General features: G+C 46.4%; 1 long non-coding RNA gene across 3 annotated transcripts in view; it reads right to left on the bottom strand.

The window, feature by feature from the left end:
- Positions 1-1,826: 1,826 nt before the first annotated feature.
- Positions 1,827-27,103, bottom strand: part of LOC148776177 (uncharacterized) — a 74,448-nt gene continuing 49,171 nt past the window's right edge. Inside the window, exon 2 of one of the 3 annotated variants that reach the window (XR_016038589.1) lies at positions 1,827-2,261. This is a non-coding gene — a long non-coding RNA (uncharacterized LOC148776177). The remainder of the gene's footprint in view (positions 2,262-27,103) is intronic. The other 2 variants (XR_016038588.1, XR_016038590.1) reach the window with 2 other exon arrangements.

Genomic DNA, 27,103 nt, shown 5'->3' with positions numbered 1-27,103 from the left:
ACTTATTAGTCCTTAAAAACCCTTCCTTGCCAATCTCTGATTACTAACACTTTGAGCCTAATGGCCACATAAAACCTTCCATGATAACCTGACCAGAGTCATCCTCCCTCTGTATCGTGTTACTTTTCGACATTTCAGTTATTTAACTTGCATAATTTTTCTGTTTACCTACTTGCTTTCCCCTGAGAGGTGGTTGCAAAGTTGAGAGTAGGGGCCTCTATCCAAGAATCTTTGTGTAGTGGGTGCCCAGAAAATTCCTGAAGAAGAAAATGAGTTAGTCCTGTTTAGTTGGTTGGTTTTTGATAATTTTCTTTTTAAATTGAAGAGGCTTATCTAGAATAGAGAAGCCTGATGAAGAAACTAAGAAACAAACAAAACTTAGTGAAAATCATTAAAGTATGTTTCTCAACTTCTTTTACTGTGAAGATCATTAAAATACATTTTTCAAGCTCTTTCAACTGTAATGCTTGGTTTTAAACATTTTATATTGTAAGCCAGCACATGTATACCTATATGAATATGTATGTGTAATTTATATATGTATATACACACATACATAATTGAAGCAAGTTTCACAAAATGCTTTCCTTACTGTGGCAAGATGCAGGTTGCTATTTTAAGTGCTAGCTATGATTTCACTAAGGTGATTTCACTACTCTCCTGAGTTGTGACCTGTTAATACAATTTGAAATACACTACATTGGAAGTTTTTTTCCCAAAAGATCATGTCAAATTTGGATCATCTTGCTTTATACAGTCTGTTCTAGAATGCGAACTGTTAAAGCAAATAGTACCAGAAAGACCAATAGTATAAACCATGAAAGAGAAGTAGGTGAAATATAGCTATGCCTTTCTCCTAAGGAAAAAGGTTACCCAAAAACATCTTTGCATCAACAGCAAAAGGGGGGAAAAAAATATGAAAGCCAAAAAATCAGCAAAGGGCAAAAATTGGAACATTTGAATGATCTTTATTTTAGTATTGGTCAGTTGACTTCAGCTGGCCAAGGGTGTTATCGACCCCTGGACGGTGGACTAGGGGATACACTAAGAATGACAGGTGTATCTTGTTAACCAAAAGTCACTCCAGTGAGATATATCAATTACTCACTGAGAAAATTCTATTGTTCACACAGAGCTTTCATACAATATCCCAACATAGTCCAGGAATTCAAGGATACCAGAGAACTGGCAGCCAACAGTGAAAGTATCAACATTCCCATCTCTTGCAAAATTCTAGAGCATAATTTTAGATTTTTAACATTTCCTAAGCACTTGGGACGTGCCTTTTAAAACATTATGGCACTTAATCTTTACAATGATCCTAATGAGGTAGCACTGTTGTCCTTATTTTACAAATGAGGAAATTGAGGCTTAGAGGGTTTTATGTGATCAGCTCCAAATTGCGTAACTATTAACTGGCAGACTAGCACTCAGTTGTATCTCCCATTTATGAGAGAACTTAGATGAAGGTGTGGATCAAATTCCTGCCACACAGCATTCTCCTGTGGAGTTGAACTTTTGCGGGAAGCCTGGTCAGCAGCAGTCATTTGTGCCAGGCTCCAGGGAACCTGGGGCTAAGATTCAGGAAAACCCATCTCTGCCCAGGCTCAGCCATTTATATCTGTGTACCTTCCACAGACACTCGGCCCCCCTGTGCTTCGTTTTCTCCCACTTGAAACACTTGCCCTTTAAACCTCATTGGGAAACTGTGATATGAAACTACTCCCAAAGATTGGCAGGTTCTACAAATAGGATGGACACACAGACCATTAATCTCCCAGAATAAGAGCTGTGTAGGATTCCTTAGCCATCAGTCTAAGAGCAGGAAGAAAAGGGATCCAGGAGGAATATAGCCAAGAAAAGTGAAAGTGAAGCTTTGCTTGATATGTTTTATCATAGAGGATATTAACACTTCTCTCAGGGTTTGAGAACAAGTAATTTTTTTAATGACAATTTCACGGCAATCAAACAGGAAATGTACCTACAATCTATCACATGGATGAGCTATAAATATTCACATAGTCGTAATAAGTAGAGAACACTGAACAAGCCCCAAGTTGTAACTATACTGAGAAGGGGTGGGGGAGGGAGGGGGGAGGATAAGGGTGTAAGAGAGTGAAATCTTCAGTGGTTCAGTTCAGTTCAGTCGCTCAGTCGTATCCGACCAACTCCCGGAGTTCACTCAAACTCATGTCCACAGAGTCGGTGATGCCATCCAGCCATCTCATTCTCTGTCGTCCCCGGTAGTAAATAGAAAATACCTAAAACCAAAAAGTCCAGAATAGGGTAAGCATGTTATTTAGAAATAACAGAAACATAAATAGTAACTAGGAATAAATAATAGGAGAAAATAAATGGCTCTACGGAGCAGAAATCAGGCCTGAGGAATAGGAAAGGAAGTGATGTTTTGCTGTTTTTTAAGATTTGTAGGATGTGTTGCCTTTTAAACTAGTGTATCCACTACCTGAAGAGTATGCAGTCAGAGAATGTGCTAGACTTTGGGAGAGAGAGCTGAGGGCACCACCTCTACTACCTGTGGGACCTTGGGTTCCAGATCCTAATGTGTAAAGTGAGACTGTCAATACCTGTGTCACCAGAGCAGCATCAAAAAATGACTTAGAGCAGCAATCCCCAACCTTTTATGCATCAGGGACCAGTTTCGTGGAAGACCATTTTTCCACAGCACAGCTGAGGGGTGGTGGTCCAGGTGGTAATGCGAGTGATGGGGAACGATGGGGAGCCTCGGGTGAAGCGTCACTCACCCACCACTCACCTCTTGCTCTGCGGCCCAGGTCCTAACAGGCAGCAGACCCAGGGGTTGGGGCCACTGGTTTAGGGACTCTGCAGTCAGACTGCCTAAACTCAGACTGCAGCTCCACTTGACTAATAGCAGTTGTGGAGATTACTTTATTTCCCTGTGCCTCAGTTTCTCTTCCGAAAATGATGGCTATGATAACAGAACCTACCTCAAAGAGCTGCTCAGAGGATTAAAAGAGAGATGCAGAAGCTCCTGGGACATAGCGAAGTTCAATAACTGAGGTGTGAGAAAGTTGCACACAACAGCACATCATGCACCATGCATGGTGCTTCCCCCTGAATGGGCATCTGCTTCTCCTAAACCACATCCGAAGAATCAGGGAAGAAGCCACCTCCGTCTCCCCAGCAAGACCAGAGGAGTAGGTTGCTACCTCCCCTGCAGTGATGGAGAGATAAGTGGTCCCTGCCACCAAGCCCCTCAAAACATACTTTCTGGGAGAGTTATTTGGAGAAAGTAACTGTTTGGGGCTTCCCTGGTGGCTCAGACTGTATAAAGAATCTGCCTGCAACGTGAAAGACCCAGGTTGGATCCCTGGGTTGGGAGGATCCCCTGGAGAAGGGAATGGCAGCCCACTCCAGTATTCTTGCCTGAAGAATCCCCATGGACAGAGGAAGCTGGCGGGCTAGCCAGCTTCATGGGGCTGCAAAGCGTTGGACACAACTGAGCAACTAACGCTTTCATATGAGACTAATTCTTACAGCATTTCACTGGCTCGTTCTTCGGTCTGCTCAAAGGTTACAAAAGGTTAGGCTAAGAGGAGAATGCCTATTGAAGTGGTCTCTGCCCTCCAGGACTCATGGAGCACCTAGCAGGGCAGCTATACCACCAATGTGCAGTAGACATGCTCCAGCTTAAGCACGCATCCTCTGATTTCAGGTGAGACTACACCTGGGAAACCTGCCATGCATGGAGAGGTGGCCACGGGAATGATCCAAAGCCACGGCCACCCCCAGACATACCTCTTTACACCTGCCTCTCCCAGGGCTAAGACAAGACTGTCTAACCCCAATCCCAAGTCACTTCCTGCCTGGGCTTCAGGGCAATTCAAAGAACTGCTAAATGCAGGTTCTTTCCAAATAGATTGGTTTCTTGAAACTCACAAGAAGTCAAACACCAGAAAGGAGGGGATTTCTGAAAGCCACCCACTAGGATGGCAACTGGTGTTCAGTAGTTTCAAATATTAAGAAAAGAAAACATCGGCGTCGATTAGGCAGTATCTAATCTCCCTGAGCACAGGAAGTGAAGGCGATTGAGCCTGATCCGCAGGAGGCCCTGAGGATGTACAAAGCAGCCACTCCTCTAGCAGGGCCCACTCACCGCCTGCAGGCACGCCCGCTTTTCCTGCCTCCAGCTGAGAACCCCAGAGGGAAAGCACCATTAAATTCCCTGTGTGCTGGAGCCCATTAGCTTCACCAAGGTCACCAGGTGAAGGGGTGGGGAAGGAGGGAAGAAAGGATGAGGTCAGCTTGTCAGGCTAAGTTGATGGTCTCAGTGGGAGACAAGAGCCATGAAGACATTCGTTCCATGAAAGTTTATGGAGCCCCCAACATTCCCCCCAGCACTGACTTAGGCACCTGGGTCACAAGCAAAGATGAAACATGTCTGCACAGAAGGACCCCTCAGACTGGCAGGAGGTTGTCTGCCAGCTTGGTTCCGCTGCAGTGTGGGAACACAACAGAGGGACCCCTTCCTTCTTCTGCCTTGGTCAGGGATGGTGCTGGGAAGAAGAACCTTAGGGTTAAAGTTGTGGGACAAGTTGAAGCTTTCCAGGCAGGCAAACAGCTGGGGGGTTGGGAGGGTGAAAAGCAAGGCAGAGGAAGAAATCACATGTGTGAAGGATGGAGGCTCTGCAAATTAGATGGTGGAGTAGGGCTGTGTGGAAGGAGCGCTGGAGGTATTTGGGGAAAGGTGTGAGAAGAGGTTAGAAAGGTTGAGAGCCCTACTACCCGTGGATGAGAGCGGGGTGGCAGGGTGGGCAGGCAGGTGGCGAGGTTCTTGCTGTTGGTCTAGCTAAGAAATGGCGAAGGCAGGAACCATAGCCATAGAGAGGGGACAGGTTTCAGGAGAGGTTCTGGGGTAGAATGGACGGGCTCTTCTGACAAACCAGATCAGGGACAGAGTGGAGGATAGTTTCCACTTCCCCTTGGGTTGGAAGATAATGTTCTGTCATTAATCAATTCTGAGAACACAGGGGCGGTGTTGGGGTGAGAGGGTCATGAATTCAGACCTGGCAGTGTTGAATCTGCGCTGCCTCAGGCCCGTCCCCATGGAGGTGTACAGTAGACAGTGGGAAATAGAGACATAGCTCATTTTATCATACTGTGCAGATATTGTAAAAAAAAAAAATGAAAAAAACAAATTGAAGGTTTGTGGCAATGCTACTTTGAGCAAGTTCATCAGCACCATTTTTCCAACAGCATTTGCTCATATCCTGTCTCTGTTATATTTTGGTCATTTTCACAATATTTCAAACCCTCCACCGGCACAAAGATTACAACTCACTGAAGGCACAGATGATGGTCAGCAGTTTTTAGCAATAAAGTATTTTTAAATCAAAGTATGTCCTTTTTTTAAGACATAATACTATTGCACACTTAACAGGCTAGAGTAAAAACATGCCTTTTATATGCCTGGGGAAATTTAAAAAAAAATTTGTTTGGACTCACTTTATTGCAGTGGTCAGAACAGAATCCCCCAAATGTCCCAGGTGTTCCTGTCCTGGTCTGGAGCCCAGGAGAGAGGCCTTGGCTGCAGGTTCGGACTGCACAGCTGGTAGGGTTAACTCTACGGACATTTTGTTAGTGGGAACTAGCCTCAGGGATTCTAGTAGGGACACAGGGAGAGGACAACTTCTCTGACTGGTCAGTTGGGAAAGGAACAAAGCCAGTGCAGCCCTGGGGGCTCCACACTCTAGATCTACTCCATGCGTGCTGAGCGGTTCTCTGGGGACTGCAGTGGGGTGGTTTGTAGAGCAGGCCACTTGGGGCGGACCCAGAGCAATGGTCTCCATCAGCGTTATCAGTAACAAAGTGAATGTCTTTGATCTCCATCTCTCTCCTACAAACTCATGAGGGAAACCACTTCCAAACTTTCAACACGACTAGTGTATGTTCTGTTTGTTGTCCTTTTCTCTCCTCTGCATTTCAAGCAGGTGGTCAGACCTGTTAGGGTTTCCTTTCCTGAGATGTTTTTGCAGGGTGAGAGAGCAATCATTGGTAGCCTGTGCATACCAATGCACAGAAGGACCCCTCAGACTGCGGCCTGGACTTCAAGAGCTATAAGGGAAGAAAGAAGAGATTCGACACTGGACTGGCATCATTGACTCAATGGACATGAGTTTGAGCAGGCTCTGGGAGTTGGTGATGGACAGGGAAGCCTGGCGTGCTGCAGTCCATAGGGTCTCAAAGAGTCGGACACGACTGAGCGGCTGAACTGACTGACTGGGAAGAGGGAAATGTCAGCAGTTTGGGAGGACTGAGGTCTGGAGGCTGCCCTGTGTCAACTTGCCAGAGAGGTGACAAGTCCCCAATGAAGGCACTTAATCAGTGTAGTTGAAAAGGCTGGACCCCAGGCCCAGGAGCACTCATGAGCTTTACCAAGGACTCCTTTGCTCCAAGCAGCCAGGTCACTGGCTTTGAGGCCCAGACAAGGGAACATCTCAACAATTATCAGCCAGAACCAAAGACCAATGAATGGCTTTGCCTAGAGGGGCCTTCCAGGAGGAGCCAACATTGGCATACTCCTGGATGGAAGGAGGCCATTTACAGAGACTTAATTTCCTGCCAACACTGTGGAATGGGGACTCTGTGAGACTGAAGTTGATTTAAACAAAGTCAAGAAGTGTGTTAATTACTTCACCTCAGAGTTGGAAGACTAAGATTCACAGGTCTGACCACAGTTATCAGAACACAGAGGTGCTGGGAGTACTGAATACAGGTTTCAGAGGGAGTAAAACCAAGCAGTGTGGGCAAAAGCCCGGACAATCTCAGAGCTTGGAGCAAGGGAAGGAAGAAGGGCTTCCCAGGTGGCATGGTGGAAGAGAATCTTCCTGCCAGTGGAGGAGATGCAAGAGATGTGGGTTCAATCCCTGAGTCTGGAAGATCCCCTGGAGAAGGAAATGGCAACCCGTTCCAGTATTCATATCTGGAAAATCACATGGACAGAGGAGCCTGGAGGGCTACAGTCCATGGGGTCGCAAAGAGTCATGACTGAGCACCCACAAAGAAAGAGGGAGCCAAAAAAGTGAAATCAGCAAGGCAAGATATGCTAAAGAGCAGAGCTAGTAGCATTAAATCCTGCACAAGTCCACCAAGACAGGGACTGAAATGTAGCCACATGATCTGGCATTTAGGATGACCTTAGTAGAGCAGTGCTGTGGAGGCGGACCTGAATGCAAGGAATAAGTGTCACATTCTCAAGAATAGCAACAGGGGAAGGAGGGAGAAATCAGGGGTCATACATAGATGGAAGTGGAGGGAAGGTTTATTTTTAAGAGACTTCTGGAACTTCCCTAGTGGTCCAGAGGTGAAGAATCCACCTGTCAATTCAGGAGACACGGGTTCAATTCCTGGTCCAAGAAGATCCCACATGCCTTGGAACAGCTAAGCACATGCACCACAACTGCTGAACCTGTGAGCCTACAGTCTCTGCTCTGCAACAGGAGAAGCCACTGGAATGAGAAGCCCTCAGCCCTCAACAAAGAGCAGCCCCCACTCACTGCAACCAGAGGAAGCCCACACGCAGCCAAAAATAAACATGAAAGAAGAGGGATTCCTAAAAGTGCCTCAGGTTGGAGGAGATGGAATCAATGGAACAACTGTGGAAACCTGATACAGCTGGATCCAGAGTCCAGGAACATCTGCACATGTTGAAGAACTAGCCCAGGTAGGGAGCAGGAATATGGGAAGGAGGGCGGAAGGGAGCAGGCAGCTTCTAAGACGGTGCCTGGGGATCTCTGCCTCCTGGTACTCACGCCCTTGTGTAATCCCCTCCCTTTAAGTGGGGGCCAGACTTACTGGCTCAATTCTAACAGAATATAGCAGAAGTGATGGTAAGCCACTTATGATGCTCAGTTATAAAAAGACTGTGGCTTCTATCTTGGGCACTCTTAAACTGCTGTCTCTTGGATTGCTCCCCCTTTAGGGGGTATCAGCCACCATGTGTAGGCAGCCCTATGTAAAGGCCCATGTCAGTGACCCCAGAAGAGGGTCCTTCAGCACCAGCCAATAGTGTGATTGTCCTCTTATGAGAGACCTTGAAGGAGAGGCACCCCACTAAACCACAGCCAGAGTGTACAAACTGTGCGATAATAAAATGTTTGCTATTATTTAAGCCACTAGGTTTTGAATGCAGCAGTGAATATCAACAGGTAGATACGTTCGCATGCAGCGAAGGCAAACATTTGAGGGAGCATGTACCTGAAGCCCTCCCATCTTCTGTGCTGAGAGCAAGGTGTAAAAAAGAACAAAATTTTGGTGTGGGTACAGTGGAAGATGGGAAATTTAGTTGCCTAAGCATGCCTTAAAGAGTGGACCCTTATTCTTAAGAGCCCAACTGAGATGGGTGATTTAAAAAAAAAAAAGTTGAAGCTACTGCAAAATGCAGTTAAGGAATTATTATCCAGAATAATAGGATTTACATTTGACCTGTAATAGGACATACATTTACTATGTCCCTGACACCCTGAAATAGAAGAGAAAGAACGAGGTTGTTGAAATGACCAGGACTGGTAGTTTATAAGATGATGGAGCAGAAAGCCAAAGAAGCTGATCAGCTGAAGATGCCAGCAAGAGATGGGCTACAGTGATGGAGCAGGGGAGGAAAACAAGTGGTGGTGGTCAGAAGGTCACAACGGGCTGGGTACAAAATGGAAGGTAGCCTCAATGAAGCTGATGAGCTGGTTAATGGGTTTAAGAGTGAGAAGAGACAAAGGCCTCAGGTCTATGCTCAGAGGGGAGCAGTTCTGGGTAACCAGATGCCTGAAGGTGTGCCCTCGGGTGCAGGTTTATTAAATGAGTGCCTTCTGCCAACACCTCCAGTTTGGCTTAAGCCAGACTGAGCTTACTCCATCTCATCACCATTAACACAGCACTTCAGCCACGAAAAACTCCTGTGGGGACTTCCCTGGTGGTCCAGTGGTTAAGAATCTGCCTTGCAATGCAGAGGACGTGGGTTCCATCCCTGGCCTGGGAACTAAGATCCCACATGCCATGGAACAACTAAGCCCATGCATAGCAACAACTGAGATTGCACACTTTGGAACCATAGGCCACAACTAGAGAGTCCACGCACCGCAAAGAAAGAATCTACATGACACAACAAAGATCCTGTGTGCCACAATTAAGACTGATGCAGCCAGAAAAATATATTGTTTTGCTTTGTTTTGTTTAAGACTCCTGTGGTTCTGTTCTTCTCAAGTCAACCTGGGTTGCCCTCCCTTCTACCCCCATCTTTCCCCAGTAGATTCCTTTTTTAACTTTTAAGCTCCAGCTCATGTTCTGCGTGCTTAGTGAGACCCTCACAAATGTCTCCCATCTGAATTAATGCCTCCCACCTCCAGCCTAAAGGAAAACAGTCCTGAATATTCATTGGAAAGACTGATAATGAAGCTGAACCCTCAATACTTTGGCCACCTGATGCGAAGAACTGACTGATTGGAAAAGACCCTGATGCTGGGAAAGATGGAAGGCAGGAGGAGAAGGGGACGACAGAGGATGAGATGGTTGGATGGCATCACCGACTCGATGGACATGTTTGAGCAAGCTCTGGGGGTTGGTGATGGACAGGGAAGCCATCCATCCACCGCAGGGAAGCAGCAGTCCAAGGGGTCGCAGAGAGTCGGACACGACTGAAAGACTGAACTGAAGCTCCAGTCTGGTTGCGCATCTGTTACCGCCTTAAGTTTGCCATACATTATCATGTCGATGGGGTTTTCTGTCTTCTCCACTGGAAGGTACATCCTTGGAGGGTAGGCACTGCAAGCCAGGATCTTTAGGTAGCTGGTGTTCCCAGCAGGGAGGCTGAGTCAGCGCTCAGGACTGAACTGGATAAAGTAATAAAATAAGGCTGAAGATACTGAGCAGACGGTAAGCGTGCCTGAGGAACTCCGAGATGAAAGAGGTAGCGGGAGAGAGCACTGTACTCACTGGGCACCTGCCAACACTCCCAACAGCTGTGCCAGGGAGATATTCCAAGTCTGGAAAACTAAAGCTCAAAGGTTCAGTCTTGGCCATCACTTGTATTTTTACTCCTCCCTAAGGTCTGTGAAGAAAGCTGATCACCAAAGAATTGATGCTTTTGAACTGTGGTGTTGGAGAAGACTCTTGAGAGTCCCTTGTACTGCAAGGAGATCCAACCAGTCCATTCTGAAGGAGATCAATCCTGGGTGTTCGTTGGAAGGACTGATGCTAAAGCTGAAACTGCAATACTTTGGTCACCTCATGCGATGAGTTGACTCACTGGAAAAGACTCTGATGTTAGGAAAGGTTGAGGGCGGGAAGAGAAGGGGACGACAGAGAATGAGATGGCTGGATGGCATCACCGACTCTGTGGACATGAGTTTGAGTGAACTCCGGGAGTTGGTGATGGACAGGGAGGCCTGGTGTGCTGTGATTCATGGGGTCGCGGAGAGTCGGACATGACTGAGTGACTAAACTGAACTGAACTGAACTGAAGGTCTGTACAAAAAAGATCTTCACAATGAAGATAATCACAATGGCGTGATCACTCACCTGGAGCCAGATATCTTGGAATGTGAAGTCAAGTGGGCCTTAGAGAGCATCACTACGAACAAAGCTAGTGGAGGTGATGGAATTCCAGTTGAGTTATTTCAAATCCTGAAAGATGATGCTGTGAAAGTGCTGCATTCAATATGCCAGCAAATTTGGAAAACTCAGCAGTGGCCACAGGACTGGAAAAGGTCAGTCTTCATTCCAATCCCAAAGAAAGGCAATGCCAAAGAATGCTCAAACTACCGCACAATTGCACTCATCTCACACGCTAGTAAAGTCATGCTCAAAATTCTCCAAGCCAGGCTTCAGCAATATGTGAACCATGAACTTCCAGATGTTCAAGCAGGTTTTAGAAAAGGCAGAGGAACCAGAGATTAAATTGCCAACATCCGCTGGATCATGGAGAAAGCAAGAGAGTTCTAGAAAAACATCTATTTCTGCTTCATTGACTATGCCAAAGCCTTTGCCTGTGTGGATCACAATAAACTGTGGAACATTCTGAAAGAGATGGGAATACCAGACCACCTGACCTGCCTCTTGAGAAACCTGTATGCAGGTCAGGAAGCAACAGTTAGAACTGGTCATGGAACAACAGACTGGTTCCAAATAGGAAAAGGAGTACGTCAAGGCTGTATATTGTCACCCTGCTTATTTAACTTATATGCAGAGTACATCATGAGGAACGCTGGGCTGGAAGAAGCACAAGCTGGAATCAAGATTGCCGGGAGAAATATCAATAACCTCAGATATGCAGATGACACTACCCTTATGGCAGAAAGTGAAGAGGAACTCAAAAGCCTCTTGATGAAAATGAAAGAGGAGAGTGAAAAGGTTGGCTTGAAGCTCAACATTCAGAAAATGAAAATCATGGCATCTGGTCCCATCACTTCATGGGAAATAGATGGGGAAACAGTGGAAACAGTGTCAGACTTTATTTTTGGGGTTCCAAAATCACTGCAGATGCTGACTGCAGCCAGGAAATTAAAAGACGCTTACTCCTTGGAAGGAAAGTTATGACCAACCTAGACAGCATATTAAAAAGCAGAGACATTACTTTGCCAACCAAGGTCCGTCTAGTCAAGGCTATGATTTTTCCCGTGGTCATGTATGGATGTGAGAGTTGGACTGTGAAGAAAGCTGATCACCGAAGAATTGATGCTTTTGAACTGTGGTGTTGGAGAAGACTCTTGAGAGTCCCTTGGACTGCAAGGAGACCCAACCAGTCCATTCTAGAGGAGATCAATCCTGGGTGTTCATTGGAAGGACTGATGCTAAAGCTGAAACTGCAATACTTTGGCCACCTCATGCGACGAGTTGACTCACTGGAAAAGAGTCCGATGCTGGGAGGGATTGGGGGTGGGAGGAGACGGGGACGACAGAGAATGAGGTGGCTGGATGGCATCACCGACTCGATGGACATGAGTTTGAGTGAACTCTGGGAGTTGGTGATGGACACGGAGGCCTGGTGTGCTGTGATTCATGGGGTCGCAAAGAGTCGGACACGACTGAGAGACTGAAATGAACTGAACTGAACTGAACTGAAGGTCTCAACCCGGAGAAGGCAATGGCACCCTACTCCAGTACTTTTGCCTGGAAAATCCCATGGATGGAGGAGCCTGGTGGGCTGCAGTCCATGGGGTCGCGAAGAGTCGGACACGACTGAGTGACTTCACTTTCACTTTTCACTTTCATGCATTGGAGAAGGAAATGGCAACCCACTCCAGTGTTCTTGCCAGGAGAATCCCAGGGACGGGGGAGCCTGGTGGGCTGCCATCTATGGGGCTGCACAGAGTCAGACACAACTGAAGCGAATTAGCAGCAGCAGCAAGGTCTCAACCAGTCTCAAGACTAAAATCCATCAGTTTGCTGGTAACTCCCAGAATCCCTCTACAGCCCAGAGTGCGCCTGTGCTGGACTCTAGACATGACTTGCACCACCTCTAGCATCTCTCACAGGCCTCTCAAACTCACATAGTCACAGACTCGTGATTCCACCCAAAATGTGTTTTTCCCACAGCCGCCTTCATTCTAGTAAATGGCCACTCCACTCTACCAGTTAGGACTAAAAAAAGTGACTCCGCTCTTTCACAGCCCAGTAGTTCTACGGGCACCACCTGTAGGTGTCTAAATTCGACCACCCACTCCCCTGCCGCGCCACTTCTGGTACCTGCCACCTGGATTATCGCCTTTCCTGGCCACCTCTCAGCTTCCCTCCCTGCCCCTTCAGCCTGTTCTCAGCGCAGCAGCAGAGCAGAGAGGTTCTCCTCAAATGTAAATCCTATTATTCTGCCCTCCTGCTAAAAGCCTTCCAGGGGCGCCCCATCTCAGACCCTCAGATGGCACATCAGGTCATACCCGATCCCCTGCTCCTATTTTCAAAATAGCTTTTTCAGATATAATTCACATTCCATACAGTTTGCCATTCTCAGAGTTGTGCGGTCACCATCTCAATGGATATTAGACCATTTCCATCGTTTCACAAAGAAACTGCATGCCCCTCAGCATCACTCCCCAATCTTCCCCCCACTTCCAGCCCCAGGCAACCGGCTTTCTGTCTCCATACATTGCCCTTTTGTGGAAATAGCCTAGAAGCCTTTCTGAGTTTCTCTCCTCCTGAAACCCCTTTCTCCCTACCTCTTCCATTTTCCTCTCCTACTCCACCCAACACGTTGCCCTCCTGGTGCTCCCTGATCACTCCCTTCAAAGGGCCTTTGCACAGCTGTTCCCTTCACCTGAACTCCTCGCTCCCTGGATCTCTGCACAGCCACACCTTCTGTCACAGCTCAAATGTCACCTCCTCAGGGACAGAAGCCTTCCTGACCTCTGCACAAACCAAGCCTCCCACATTGCCTCACCCCCACACCCTTCTCACATTCTCCATGTCACTGATCATTACATATAATGCATAGAGTTTATACAATATATATCAAATATGTATTTGATATTAAGTGTACATATGTGTGTGTATTCCTTTTTTAAATTGCCTGTGTCTCCCTGCCACACATGGAATAAAGGCTCCAGAGAGAAGGAGCTACTACTTTTGCACCCATAGTGCATTGAACAGCACCTGAAATATACACTATAAACATCGCCAAACGAACAGTAGAAACAGGACTTGAACTTGAGTCCACTGGAAGCCTATACCTTCAGTCATTGTACTCTGTAGGTCTTAGAAAATGGGAAGGATGTGCACAGCGGCAAGAGGTAGGCTTCCCTGGTGGTTCAGATGGGAAAGAATCTGCCTGCAACGCAGGAGACCCAGGTTCAATCCCTGACTAAGGACGATCACCTGGAGAAAGAAATGTCAACCCACTCCAGTATTCTGGCCTGGAGAATTCCATGGACTGCATAGTCTATGGGATCGCAAAGAGTTGGACACAACTAGTGACTAACACACACACCAGAGGTAGAAAGGTCTACCACCCATGCTTAGTGTGCTGGACATTGAAGTGCATTGCCCAGGTCTCCCCCCGGGTTGAGTTCTTTAACCCAGCTTCGGGAAGTGTTGGTAGGATCCTTAGAGCTGGCCCTGGTCAGCTCTTGGGGGACAGCCGCCTCCCCCAAGGCCTCTCTGTGCCTTCCCAGAGAAGCCTGTATCCAGTGGTCAGTGTGAGGGTATAAAGCCTGCCCTGGGTTCCAACTATAAAGGGCCATCCTAGCTCCAGAGCTCCTCATGACATCAGCTGAAGCCTCTGTTGGGGCAGCATCAAAGTTCAACTTTTCCTTCCATCCATCCTGCTCCCTCACCTCTCCCTACAGGTGTTGGTTCACTCCCCAGGAAACCTTGTGCCCGCAAACCTCTGTTGCAGAGCCTGCTTCCTGGGGAACTCAGCCTGTGATACTCAGAATAAATAAATAACCTTCCAGAAAAGTCAAAGGATCTTTTGAAAATTGGACACAGAACAAAGAAGCTGGGCCTCTGAAAGCTATGCCAACAACCAGATGAACCCATCCAACCTGCATTTACACCAGCCAGGCTCATCATTCCATGTGATGAGCGTGGAAAGGAAGAGGACGTGATGCACAGGGCCCACCACCACCACCTCGGCTGGGAGCAGCCCTCACGTGAAAGCGCTCTATTTCTTAGACCAGCAGACCTCGGCTTGAGTCCCTGTCTGTGCCGTGACCTCACCCCAGTGGGCCAAATCCACAGCACGTCATGAGTCATCAGGTTCCATCATAATTTCCTCTTAACTACATACCCCGCCCCCACCCCACGGACAGTGGTTATCTCCACCTCCTCTTCTGGAGCCTGGCTGTTGAGTGGGAGAAAAAGGGGGAGGAAAAAAGGAGTCGAGACAGCCCCAAGGGGGCAGCAATACCCCTGCCTGACGTCTAGAGAGGAGTTGGGAAAATTATTAAAATAACACTTGCCTGTCAGTCTTGCAGTTGAATAAGAAATTAGAAGGTGGTCTCCTCCCTAGTGTGGATGCAGCTTGAGGACAGGCATCTGTTATCACAAATAAGAGTGCAGCCATTCACAGGACTGCGAGTTATCCTCAGGCCATAGAGGAAACCGTGCCAAGCTCTGTTCTGAGCTCCTGACACATGATCACTAGTCTCACCCTCATAACGATGAGGGAGGGGCCAGCATTACCACCCTCATCTTACAGACGAGGAGACTGAGTCCCAGAGAGCTTAAGAAAGGGAAGGAAACTCACTAAGGCTGCACAGGTTACAAGTGGGTTTGGCCACTGTAACTACCACACTGCTATTGCGTGTAATTCAGGGCTGAAGTCAGTGGTGGGGTTTAGTGGGGTTGGGATCAGGAGTTACACTGCCTCAGGGGTAACTCCTCACAGCTACCCACACACCCCTCAGAAGCGAGTAGGGGTGAGCAGCACCCCCTGCCCCGAGCAACCTGGCTTAAAGAGAATATGGGTTAAGGAGAAGCACAGGGGCTCCCTTGCCTCCAAGCCCCCCTTCTTCCTGCCTACTGCAGGGGCTGTGAACATCGCAGCCTGATGCATGACGGCTGCTTTCTCTCTGATGCGTTCATTCTTTCCAGATTTTTTATTTTCTTTCCATTTGCTCACCAGGGAAGGCCTGCTGGGGCGGAAACATCACGCATGAGCTAAAGGAGAACAATGGGTGCTGGCTGCTGAGGAAGCCTCGGCTGCGGTGGCTATATTGTGGTTCCAGAGCTTCCTCCAGGCAAGATCTGATCTTACAAGACACCCAGCGGGCTGGTGGAGACATTCATCACTTCCTCCCTCAGCAGAGGTGCTAATAAAATAAACTTTTCCTCTCACGGGCCAGTTGGCTGATGTGTTGATTACAGCAAGATCTTCATGGACTCTGGTTCTTCACTCGTCCTTTCAGAGTGTTATCTTCCTTGTAACTACAAGTCCCAGCCCCTCTCAACACACACACACACAAAGAACTTAGCTGTGTTATTCCGTGAACATCTCTGGGTACTGTTACTTGTTCCCAAGTTCCCCTCCTGGACCAAAAAGAGTGATAAGCTCCTTAGAATCCAGATGTTGGATCCAGGAGGATGTATTCATTCAGCTAGACTAGTGTTTCCCAAGCTGTTTTCATTATCACCCCTTAAAGAACCCTGTCAGGCAATTTTTTCCCTAATTGCCCTTCTTCCCATGATATGACTGTATATCAACATATCTCAGGGCATGAACCATTGTAATATATAATATTTTTTTTCACATACCTCTGCCCCTCGCCCCTTCCACCTAAGAAACACCTTGGGAGCAGTATTGCCTATTAAGAATGCATGAGCTACAGGGGACTTCCCTGGCAGTCCAGTGGTTAAGAATCCTCCTTCCAATGCAGGGGGTGCAGGTTCGAGCCCTGGTTGGGGAGCTAAGATCCCACATACCTCGTGGTCAAGAAACCAAAACATAAAACAGAAGCAATACATTGTAACAAATTCAATGAAGACTTTAAAAAATGGTCCACATTAAAAAAAAAATCTTAAAAAAGGGAAAAAGAATATATGAGCTAGAATCAGCAACCGAGATCCCAGCCTGGCACTTTGTTCCTTTGCGATGGTGACTGCCGATATCCTGCCCAGTGCTGCACTTCTTGCTCCCAGTTATAAATCAACGCCCATCTGCCTCTCACAGTCAGACCTTAGCCTGAAGTAATTTCAATCCTATGCAATTACCTAAAAAGAGAAATGAGTGACTGTGTTCACCAAAAGACCAAGTACAAGAATGCTCCTAATACTTCTACACTGTTGGTGGGAATGCAAATTGGGACAACCATACTGTTGTTCTGGAGAACAGTATGGAGGTTCCTTAAAAAGCTAAAACAGAGCTACCACATGACCCTGCAATCCCACTCCTGGGCGTATATCCAAAGAAAAATATGATCTGAAAAGATACAAGCACACCAGTGTTCACTGTAGCAATTTTTCAAATAGCCAAGACATGGAAGCGACCCAATTGTCCTCAGCAGAGGAATGGATATAAAGCAGATGTGGTACAAATACACAACAGAATATGACTGTCATTAAAAAGAACGAAATAATGCTATTTGTAGCAACATGGATAGACTTGGAGAATGTCATCCTAAGTGAAGTAAGTCAGACAGAAGGAGAAATATCCCTTATAGGTGGAATCCAAAAAGAAATGATACAAATGAACTTAAAAAACCGAAACAGACTCACAGACTTAGAGAAGGAACTGATGTTTGGCAGGGGGATTGAGGTGGAGGATGGGAGGAAGGGATAGTTAGGGAGCGTGGGATGGACATGTACACACTGCTATTTTTAAAATGGAAAACCAACAAGGACCTACTGTACAGCACAGGGAACTCTGCTCAATGTTATGTGGCAGCCGGGATGGGAGGGGAGTTTGAGGGGGATGAATACATGGATATGTATGGCTGAGTCCTGTCACTGTTCACCTGAACTATCACAACACTGTTTGTTAACTGACTATATCCCAATATAAAATAAAAAGTTAAAAAAATGAAACACCTAAAAAAAAAAAAGAATGTTCCTAGCAACTTTAATCATAAGAGCCCTAAACTGGAAACAATCTAAGTGATCTTTAATAAGAGAAAAGATAAATAAATTAGGACCTACTCATACAATGGAATATCACCAACCGTAAAAAGAAACAAACTACTGCCACATATAGCAACATGGATCAACTGCAAAAACAATGTAAATGAAAGAGAACAGACACAGCAGCATAACAGTATGATTCCACATCTGTGAGGTTCACAAACAGGCAACACTAGTCCATGGTAATATTCAGAATAGCAGTTACCTCTGGGATGACGTAGAGGGAAACTTCCTCCTCTATCTTGTTCTGACTGATTGCTACATAGGTTTACTCAGGTTAAAAAGCACATACTTTATAATAATTCTAGCTCTGTGGGCTTATTTGTGGGCTTATCTCTGCCAATTATAAGGTAAAGTTTTAAACAGGTCCTTGAAAGCTCCTAAAAAAAATTAACCAGAGGTGCCTGGTTAAAATGTCGATTTCCCACACAGAGACCTACTCTATGGAGCAGAGTTGAGAAACTGACCCTTATCCAACCCCCCAGGTATTTCTGCTGCAGGTTGTCCTGGCATTCCACTCTAAGACACACTGGTCAAGAGTTTTAGCAGAAGGAATTTACTGGCTCCAACAGCATCTTGTTGCATGTTCCTTCTCCATAAACCTAAAGGACTTGGAGTGAATGGAATAAATGTAGCAAAAGGTTCCCTGAAAAAAACTGTGAGAAATGCAACAGGAATAGATCTTATGTCCCATAAGCTTAAATTGAATCAATCTGTAGGCAAACTGGCCCTAAGGAATGAAGGCCCAGATGTTGGAGGCAAGAAAAAAAGGCAAAGAAAGGAACATTTTAGACTAAACAGTTTTTCATTGCTGCAGTTGAGTACTCTGGTCCCATCCCACCATAAATCACTGTGTGTGGAAGGCAGAGAATTATATCTGTACCTGAGTACTAGCTCCTGTGGAGTTGTGTGACTTTGGGTAAGTTATATAACACCTCTGATCTTCAGTTCCTTCTCTGTAAAATGGGAATAACAGAATTTACTTCATGGGGTTGTTGTAAGGATTAAAAGAGAGAAAGAATATAAGGAATATATGATATTGTGTGTGTTAGTCACTCAGTTGTGTCCGACTCTTTGCGACCCCATTGACTGTAGCCCACCAGGCTTCTCTGTCCATGGGATTCCACAGGCAGGAATACTGGAGTGGGTTGCTATTCCCTTCTTCAGGGGATCTTCCAGACGCAGGGATCGAACCTGAGTCGGGAAGATCTCCTGCACTGCAGGCAGATTCTTTACCATCTGAGCAACCAGGGAAGTGTATGATATTAGGGAAGGAAAAAAATCTTTTTCCCTCTACTCTCTTAGGCTCTCTACCTGGAGCCTGTAAATTAGTCTGACAAAAGACAAGTTAACAAGAAAGAAAGAAACAGTTTACTAATATGTGGAGTGCACCAGTGATGGGTAACTCAAAGGGATGATTACAGCTGGGCTCTGTGACATCTTAACAAAAGAACAGCACACTTTTAGAAGTGACAAGAAAAGGAAAAGGAATTTAAATTTCTACGGCAGCAAATTGTGGGTAGGCAAATACAGAGCAGGAACAAATGAAAGACAAAGTCTTGTTAGTAAAGTTTGTTAGGTAGATTTCTCTGGTGCCATCTCTGAGCTGGTAAGGGTCTAGAGGTATTTCCAGTGATAAACTTCAGTTCATTCTGGTAGAGAGGGGAAAAGGGACACCTTTCTGAACTTCTGTCCTACTTTTAGGTAATTATGGAGCAAACTAGTTTTTCTTATATCTGCTTCTCAACTGCCTGAAGTTCAAAATAATCCTTATGCCAAAGTGGCATATTTTGGGGTAGCATATTCTTCTGCCCTTCATCTGCTTGGCATGCAGAAGGAACTTGTAAAGTGCAGCATTTTCCCATCTTGCCTGAAATTTAAGTTGTTTGCAATAGCTTCAGCCCCTCATATTTATTGGGCACCAATTTTGTGCCTAATTTTGGGCTTCTCTGATAGCTCAGTTGGTAAAGAATCCGCCTTCAATGCAGGAGAGCCCAGTTCAATTCCTGGGTCTGGAAGATCCACTGGAGAAGGGATAGTCTACCCACTCCAGTATTCTTGGGCTTGACTCAGTTGGTAAAGAATCTGCCCGCAATGCAGGAGACCTGGGTTTGATCCCTGGGTTGGGAAGATCCCCTGGAGAAGGGAAAGGCTACCCACTCCAGTATTCTGGCCTGGAGAATTCCATGAACCGTATGTAGTCCATGGGGTCAGAAGAGTCAGACACGACTGAGTGACTTTCACTTTCACTTTGTGCCTAACACTGTGCCGGGGCCATGAGATGCAGACACCCACAGTAGAGGGGGGTGTGATGGAACGACCTAGGAGGACAGGAACTGGGGATAACGCTGCAAGGTGCAGGCAGCCCACCAGTCTCGGGGGATGAGGGATGGTGTCTCAGAGTCCCCCAAACTGAGTTCAGCAGGCTAAAGGGAAGTTGCCAGACAGGCAAGCATAAGGACCGATGAAGGCCTAGGGTGACCAGGGGATCTAGCTGTGTAGAATTTCTGGGTTCTCTTTCATGGGGACATTGATTCAAAAGCCAGCATCTAGGGAAAAACCGCTGAGTACCAGGCACGGGGTCAGAAGTGTGAAGAACATGAGGCTGACTAAGTCAGTCCCTGCTCTCAGGAGACTCGTGATCTGAATCAAGCCCTCCCCACACCACTGCAGGGACAGAAAGCAGGGGCTTGAATTACACACATAATTTGTGTCTGACCTATGTCATGAACCATCTGCTAGTCCGAAGAGGGGAGGGCGGAGGTCTGGGGTGCTCTAACTATTTGGCTACTGGATCTGGTAACAGTCTCTGACCCTGGAGGGAGTCAGCAAGCATGTGACTGTCCCAAACTGACTACCTCTATCACCCTCAGGTAACAGAGCTCCTGAGGTTCTGTTTCTTGAAAGCCAATTGCCAGGAAACCTTCATGAGTGGCAGAAATCATACCTCTGGTGGGTCGGCAGTGTCTCTCCCCAGCTATCTCCGGCAGAATCCAAAGGCCACCATGTCACATTGTCATCAATTCAACTTTTTCAAGAAAACTTATGCTGCTCTGTGAATTGGGTAACCTATCCAGGGCTGTAAGAAGTGCTTCATGCTCAGTACCCTACTAGTAACTGTTTAACATGGGCTCTGCAAGAAAAAAAAAAAAAAGCCTGAATTTGTTCACCAATACTCCCACCATGACCAATTTCAAGCTACCAAGCCTATGCCGCTGAATGTGAAATTGGGAAGAGACGTCTACAGTGAGCTCTAGCGAGTAGAAGGGAGCTGCTCCAGCACACCACTGAGTCACACTCTCGATGGTCCCTGAAAGATGGCTTACCAGAATGATCTGTAAATGGAACTTCAGTGATGAATAATGTCATATTCTTAAAATCCCAGAAGCATTGTTTGAAACACCTTTGGGCACTAGAGTGACCTGCTTTCAGAGCTGGGCCCACGGTTCTTGTCTCCTCTGGACCAGGTTACCTTCCATATCAGGTCTCATCCTTTGTCTGCCCAATCATCTCCTACCCATCCATCCTTCCATTTGGAGCTTGAGTCACTTCCTCAAGGAAGTCTTCCCAACATCCCAGCCTCCACCTAGTTCCCCCTACGATGAGCTCTCAAAGTCCCACCCTTATCTCCTTCCTGGGCTCATCACAGCTTTTAATAGTAAATGTTGTTGATGTGGGGTCCAGTTTTGTTGTTGCCTGGCTGTCCAGTTTTTAAGAACCCACCTACCAGTGCAGGGGACATGGATTCAGTCCCTGGTCTGGGAAGATTCCACATGCCTCGGGACAACCAAGCCCCCAAACTACTGAGCACATGCTCTAGAGCCCTTGAGTTGCAACTACTGAGGCCATGTGCTGCAACTACTGAGCCCACACACCCTAGAGCCTGTGCTCCGCAACAAGAGAAGCCACAACAAGCCTGCACATTTCGCTGAAGAGTAGACCCCACTTGCCACAAGTAGAGAAAGCCTGCATGCAGCAATGAAGACCCAGTGAAGTCAAAAATAAAAATAAATTCTTTAAAAAAATCATCCTTTAAAAAATGTTGTCAGTGTGATTATCTGATTTGTGTCTCTTTGCCTCTACATTCCCAAAGAGCAGAGCCCGGTCACCTTGGATCCCTCCTCCTGGCACATGATGAGGGCTCAGAATATACTTGTGAGACAAAAACGTGCAAGATGTGAAGAAGAGTCTACAACAAGAGCACCAACACAAGGCAGGCACAGAGCCAGAACTCCCTTCCAGGACCACCCCACAGAGCTCTCTCCACCTCCAGCCACTCGCAGGATTTTCAGCTTCAGTGTCAGTTCAGCCCTGGAGTCACCCTCATCCAATAGAGGAGAAGAATTTCCATCTCTGACAAGGAAGTGCTAGGCTACCACCAGCTTTATTTGCTTGTGTTCAGTTCAGTCGCTCAGTCGTGTCCGTCTCTTTGCGACCCCATGGGCTACAGCATGCCAGGCTTCCCTGTCCATCACCAACTCCTGGAGCTTGCTCAAACTCATGTCCATAGAGTTGGTGATGCTATCCAACCATCGTACCTTCTGTTGTACCCTTCTCCTCCTGCCTTCAATCTTTCCCAGTGTCAGGGTCTTTTCCAATGAGTCAGTTCTTTGCATTAGGTGGCCAAAATATTGGAGTTTCAGCTTCAGCATCAGTCCTTCCAATGAATATTCAGGACAGATTTCCTTTAAGATTGACTAGTTTGATCTCCTTGCAGCCCAAGAGACTTTCAAGAGTCGTCTCCAACACCACAGTTCACAAGCATCAATTCTTCAGCTCTCAGCTTTCTTTATGGTCCCACCTTTCTTTATGGTCCCACTTGTGTACAAGTGAACACAGATCTCCCTCTGGCCAGATGCAGGCCAAGGACCCTGTACTTGCTACAGGAGTCTCTTTTGCAAAGAGAACTTCTCCTCTTTCTTGGAGCACACAGATTGGTGGCAGCAGCAGAACTGAATTTCTGCCCTTAGTCCAGCCCCTTTGTGCATCATACAATCTGCAGAAGTCTGCACAGCAGCCCTGCTGGCTCCACCTCCCCCGGAGCTAACCTCACCAGGATCTAAGAACAGAGATCTGCAGATAGAGGGAACAGCAGTGCTTGAGGCTGGGCTGAACTCAGGCATCGAGAAACAGGAGGGAGTCAGAGAGGGCAGCAGGGGCCAGAAGGGGAAGGGCTTGGAGTTAAGTGAAGAGGTTATATTTTCAGGGCTGGTTGAATTGATCAGAAGTCATAAAATGGATAAAACAAGAATTTTCATTCTTATGATCTATTGACCATGAATGGGAATAGACCCAGGGAGTATACCGAGGTGGTCCCCTTATTATACACAGTAGTCTGGGGACCAGGTCCCCTCCCAGGGCATGCAAGACCTAAGCCAGGTTATACTGTGAACTCTCCTTCCTCCACCTTCCCCTCCAGGTAAAAGTAGGTTACCATAAGCACAAAAAACTGTCCCTAAAGGGGTGGACATTTACTGTTACATGTACCTATCCCCTTTCCCTTCTTTTAGCACTGTTTCTTTCCCTAATCTAAAGATGTGATTTGATTGAGGGCAGCCATGTTCTTATAGAGCCTGCTCTTGGTCTGAGGTGGAAACTTGGCCCTAACTAAACCAGCAGAATTCTTCCCTGGGATTCTTTAAAATATGAACCAGAAAGACCTGAGTAATTCCTTTCTGGTGCATTCATTTTCCTTTTTTTTACAGGGGGGGTGAGCATTTAAAGGAGATCAATCCTGGGTGTTCATTGGAAGGACTGATGCTAAAGCTGAAACTCCAATACTTTGGCCACCTCATGCAACGAGTTGACTCACTGGAAAAGAGTCTGATGCTAGGAGGGATTGGGGGTGGGAGGAGACGGGGACGACAGAGAATGAGATGGCTGGATGGCATCACCGACTTGATGGCCATGAGTTTGGGTGAACTCCGGGAGTTGGTGATGGACAGGGAGGCCTGGTGTGCTGTGATTCATGGGGTCGCAAAGAGTCGGACACGACTGAGCGACTGAACTGAACTGAACTGCGCATTTATTACTGAAGTATGCTTAGGAATAAAGGATGCAATGGTAATAAAAGGGAAAAACACGGTCTTGCCTCCATGGAGGTTACAATTTAGTGGAGGCACTAGTCTGGTCCCTCCCCTAGCTTGTGAAATTACAACGGGGACGGTTACTACAAAGAAGAGACTAGTGGTATTTTGAGACCTATGACAGGAGGATTGACCAAGCAAAGTTGATGACTGAGCTGAGAAATAGGCGTTGCAAATGGCATGTGAGAAGATAGTGGCAGGAGAGAGGGTGGTGAGCATAGGGAGAGAGGACACCCATCGCTTGAGAAGAGGGAGAAGGGTGGAGTATATCCTGGTGCCAGATGAGGGCTGCGGTATAGGAAGAGCCTACACTTTAGGCTCTCATTAGGAATTGTGTTTGATTCTAATTATAGAGACCCACAATAGTAGTGGCTTCAGTAAGACAGACATTTATCATTTCTTACCTAAAAGCCACCTATAAATAGAAAGTAGGCATCTTTATCCCAGGCTCCCTCCACTGTTTTCTCTGCCACTTTTAGTGGCATCTTTTCCATCTTCAAGTTCTCCTCATACTCACAAGATGACTGCCCTAGCACTAGCTATCACATCCACATTACAGGCAGAAGGACGAGGACGGCATCAGGGCAAAACTGGCAAAACTTCCAGCTGAGTCAGCCTTTTGTAAAGGATTTTCCCTAGAAACTTGATTACTTCTGCTTACATCTCATTGTCCATCCCTGACGGCAAAGAGAAACTGAAAAATGTGGTCTCTTCAGCCAGATACATTGCCACTTCCAACAAGAGGAGAATTTTGTTACCAAGGAAGAAGGGGAAAGTTTCAGATGTCTTTGAGGTACTCAAGAGCAGACAGCAGTTAGGTAAGTGGATACAAAGTCTTAAAGCTTGGACGAAGGTCTGTTTTGGAAAATAAATAAGGGAACCCTCTAAGTAGAGATGGTGATTGAGACTGTGGGCATGAATAAGATCTCTGTCAGAGGAATTAACAGGACATAGGATACAGCCTTGAGGAATTTCAACACTGGATGGCCAGGTAGGAGGTTAAGCCTCTCGAGAAGACAGAGAAAGAGAGGGACAAGAAGCTGGGAGATGTGAGAATATGGCACCCCATAGTGGGGACTACCCCTTCTGTGGGGAGAGAGAAGAAAGGATCCTTGTAGAGAGCTAAAGAGAGAGAAGGGTTGCGGGAGGAGGGGGCAGGATGAGGGAGGGAGTTTCCCTGGTTCCCTCACATCTGATGCCCTGCCCTTTCTGTCACTGAGCTGTTGAGCCATCCTCTGTTACACAAGCCTTCCAATAAATCCCCTCTTGTCAAAGTCATTTTGAGTCTGTCCTTTTATAGTTTATTAATACACTGAAGCCAGTTGAGGCCTCAGGAAAATAACTCCGTCTACTGTACCACTTGAAAAGACAAAGCAGCTGCCAATTGCAGATGAGCCTCAGGTCTTTGCGGTACCTTTGCGGCACACTTGCATTCATCCACCTTGGGGTGAGTCCTAAATCTGAGTTCTCAAGGTCAGACCTTGCTTATTCCTAGTGTGCAGCTCATAAAACCTCCATCTGCTTGAATCAATAAATATTTGTGGAATGTGAACCACCACGCACATTCATTGTTCAAGTATTTTCAGAGCCATTGGCTTGATCAGAGTTGGGTTCATTTAGTCATTCACTTGGTCAGAGAAGGATTTGTTAGGTTGTTCACTTTCCTTCTTTTCCCCCTCACCCTCTCAATGACCACAAAGCAGAAGCACCGAATCATACATTTTCTAGCTGCTGTGACAAGTAGACCCAATGGTAAAAGAGAAACAGAGATAAAGGCTTATTGCTGATGGTTGTGTTTCTGACCACAATATGTTTCTAAAAGACAGTGAGCCTATGTCCCAATGAAAAAAAAAAGTGTTATTTTCAAAGTGATGAAACAGTAAATTATCTATACAAGAACTCAATAAACAATTTTGTAACCAAACTCTCTATCCATGTACCTGAGAGAAACAGTCAAATCAAATCTGGCCAAGTGGAAGAAGGAGTTTTAAACAGTAAGGAAAGGGTCAACAGAACTCTTGTTGGGACCTCCCTGGTAGTCCAGTGACTGAGACTCCACACTCCCAATGCAGGGGCCCTGGATTTGATCCCTGGTCAGGAAACTGGACACATGCCACAACTAAGAGACTGCACAGTGCCACCAAAAAAAAAAAAAATCCCATGTGCTACAGCTGAAGGTCCCACTTGCCACACAAAGGTCCCCAGTGCTGAAACTAAGACCCAACATAGCTTAAAACAGAAATATTAAAAAAAAAAAACAAACAACTATTGTCCAGTTTTTGATGAGGGGTGGGGAATGGTCTGAGCAGAGAGGACTAACTGATAAACCATATCCCTTTTCCAGGTAACTATGAGTTCCCTCAGTTCAGTTCAGCTCATTCGCTCAGTTGTGTCCGACTCTTTGCGACCCCATGAATCACAGCACGCCAGGCCTCCCTGTCCATCACCAACTCCCGGAGTTCACTCAAACTCATGTCCATTGAGTCGGTGATGCCATCCAGCCATCTCACTGTCTGTCGTCCCCTTCTCCTCCTGCCCCCAATCCCTCCCAGCATCAGAGTCTTTTCCAGTGAGTCAACTCTTCGCGTGAAGTGGCCAAAGTATTGGAGTTTCAGCATCAGTGCTTCCAATGAACACCCAGGACTGTTCTCCTTTAGGATGGACTGGTTGGATCTCCTTGCAGTCCAAGGGACTCTCAAGAGTCTTCTCCAACACCACAGTTCAAAAGCATCAATTCTTTGGTGCTCAGCTTTCTTCACAGTCCAACTCTCACATCCATACATGACCACTGGAAAAACCATAGTCTTGACTAGATGGACCTTTGTTGGCAAAGTAATATCTCTGCTTTTTAATATGCTTTCTAGGTTGGTCATAACTATTCTTCCAAGGAGTAAGCATCTTTTAATTTCATGGCTGCAATCAGCATCTGCAGTGATTTTGGAGCCCAAAAAAATAAACTTTGACACTGTTTCCACTGTTTCCGCATCTATTTGCCATGAAGTGATGGGACCAGATGCCATGATCTTTGTTTTCTGAATGTTGAGCTTTAAGCCAACTTTTTCACTCTCCTCTTTCACTTTCATCAAGAGGCTTTTTAGTTCCTCTTTACTTTCTGCCATAAGGGTGGTGTCATCTGCATATCTGAGGTTATTGATATTTCTCCTGGCAACCTTGATTCCAGCTTGTGCTTCTTCCAGCCCAGTGTTTCTCATGATGTACTCTGCATATAAGTTAAATAAGCAGGGTGACAATATACAGCCTTGATGTACTCCTTTTCCTATTTGGAACCAGTCTGTTGTTCCATATCCAGTTCTAACTGTTGCTTCCTGACCTGCATATAGATTATTTAAGAGGCAGGTCAGGTGGTCTGGTATTCCCATCTCTTTCAGAATTTTCCAGTTTATTGTGATCCACACAGTCAATGGTATAAACAAGGATAT

This window comes from Moschus berezovskii, chromosome 11, assembly GCF_049115385.1.
Source record: "Moschus berezovskii isolate FMDL1 chromosome 11, NW_MosBer_1.0, whole genome shotgun sequence".
NCBI lineage: Eukaryota > Metazoa > Chordata > Mammalia > Artiodactyla > Moschidae > Moschus > Moschus berezovskii.
Note: the sequence above shows the minus strand (reverse complement) of the source record. Positions and strands in the feature narration are given on the sequence as shown.